Consider the following 1869-nt stretch of genomic DNA (forward strand, 5'->3'; position numbering starts at 1 on the left):
GGGAGGCAGAGGCAGTCGGATTTCTGAGTTCCAGGCCAGCCTGGTCTACAAAGTGAGTGCCAGGACAGCCAGGGCTACAAAGAGAAACCCTGTCTCGAAAAACCAAAAAAAAAAAAAAATTAGCCTCTGCTGTGTGGTAAAAGTTCTACGTAACACTCTCTCCCAACACCCCCACATGCAGTAAAGCACCTTTATTTTATTTATTATTTTATTTTAGTGCTAGAAACAGAACCCAGGGCCTTGCACTTCCTAGGCAAATATTCTACCATTAATCTAAATCCCCAACTGCACTACATTCTTTTAATTTGGGGCCTTTTTGTTTGGTTGGTTTGGGATTTTTTTTTTTTTTTCTTTTGCTTGTATCTATTTGGCATGTGTACCTGTCTTCGTGCATGTATGTGTGGTCAGAGAACAACTTGCCACTAGCTGGGTCCTGGAGCTAGAGCTTAGGTCTTCTAGCTTGGCAGCCTTTACCTATGGAGATATCTTGTGGACCCTCGCTTTACTTTAAGTTGCTTGAGCGCCTCCTTTCTTCCAGGGACTACTCAAAACAAGTCACTCAAGACCCTAATCAGTATCCTCCTTTAAGTCGCGGTCATCTCAGTTAACAGCCGCTCAGCCCAGCCAAACAAGCGGATCAGGAAGGATGTTCATGAAGGATGCAGAGCAAAAGAAGGAATAGGGTAGCTTAGCGGGTGTCAGTTGAGTGAAAGGCAATTCTCTGTGCTTTCTCCTGATCTGATAAACACTGGCAGGAAAGCTAGCTGTCTGCGCTGGGCCCTGTACCTGGCCAGCACTTCACCTGGGGCTTCAGGCTCCTTGCAAGTGGGAGGGATTGCCCTTGTTTCCCTTTCGCTTTCTCTGTCCACCGAACTTGACTCCAGGGGCCGGAACTTGAGTTCCCACTGCGCGGTAAGACAAGAGGACGAAGGAGACAACAGAGGGCTGCAGAGGAAAGCAGAAGAAAAAGCAAAAACTACCTGCTCACCAGCGAGGTGAAAGAGTGCCCAGGTAAGCAACAGGTGGACCCAGGAGGTGAAGGGTGCGGGGTTGTGGGATGGTTTTGTCTGGGAGAACTCTGCTGGCTTCTCCTTGCAGGGCTTATATGCTTGCTTAAAGGGGGCTTTTATAGAGTCCCGGGCACTTTGCAGGGAGGAAGAGAAAGGGGACTTGGAAACAAGGTTTCGGCTCAAGTTACGGTGATAACATGCCTGCCGGAAGTAGAATGGCTTTCTTCAGTTGAAAAGATGCATGCGGAAGGGGGAAAAAAAAAAAAAAACTGGTTTGATTGTGTCTCTTGTCTGCTGGATCAGTTTTTTGTGCGATTCCAGGGGCATCCAAAAACAGAAATACTAGACCATCCCTTACCTCCTTAAAGCCTTTGGTTTCTACATATAGACTGGATATTTGTGTGCATTTTTTATTTGTCTGTCAATATAGACATGGCCTTTTTTTATGTCATTAGAAAAAAACCCAAAGAATAAATCAGGGAGAAATGAAGGTGTCACAAGGTAGGAGCAATTTACTCAACCTTAAATCCAATCATCAAAGGGGGTGTTTTGGTCTCATGAGATAGTTGGTGGAGAGACCTAACTAAATATGTGAAGGACGGTTTAAATGCCTAAGTACCTGCCCTTACAGGAATATGCTTTCTGCTTCAACTGTCTGCTGAGTTGTTATATGGACTAGGAATTCCGACGTGCTGCAAAGCCGGAGAGGAGGGAGTGGGGGCTTGGGAGGTGGGGGGGTGCTCTGAGATTGACAGATAGGAATCCCATGGGGGGCTGGTGAGATGGCTCAGTGGGTAAGAGCACCCGACTGCTCTTCCGAAGGTCCAGAGTTCAAATCCCAGCAACCACATGGTGGCTC

General features: G+C 46.9%; 1 protein-coding gene across 1 annotated transcript in view; it reads left to right on the plus strand.

Annotated features, from left to right (window-relative positions):
- Window positions 1–854: 854 nt before the first annotated feature.
- Window positions 855–1869, plus strand: part of Rab19 (RAB19, member RAS oncogene family) — a 10225-nt gene continuing 9210 nt past the window's right edge. Inside the window, exon 1 of the mRNA XM_021165721.2 lies at window positions 855–1011. The gene's annotated coding sequence lies outside the window, so the exon portion shown is untranslated. The remainder of the gene's footprint in view (window positions 1012–1869) is intronic.

This window comes from Mus caroli, chromosome 6 (genome assembly GCF_900094665.2).
Source record: "Mus caroli chromosome 6, CAROLI_EIJ_v1.1, whole genome shotgun sequence".
Taxonomy (NCBI): domain Eukaryota; kingdom Metazoa; phylum Chordata; class Mammalia; order Rodentia; family Muridae; genus Mus; species Mus caroli.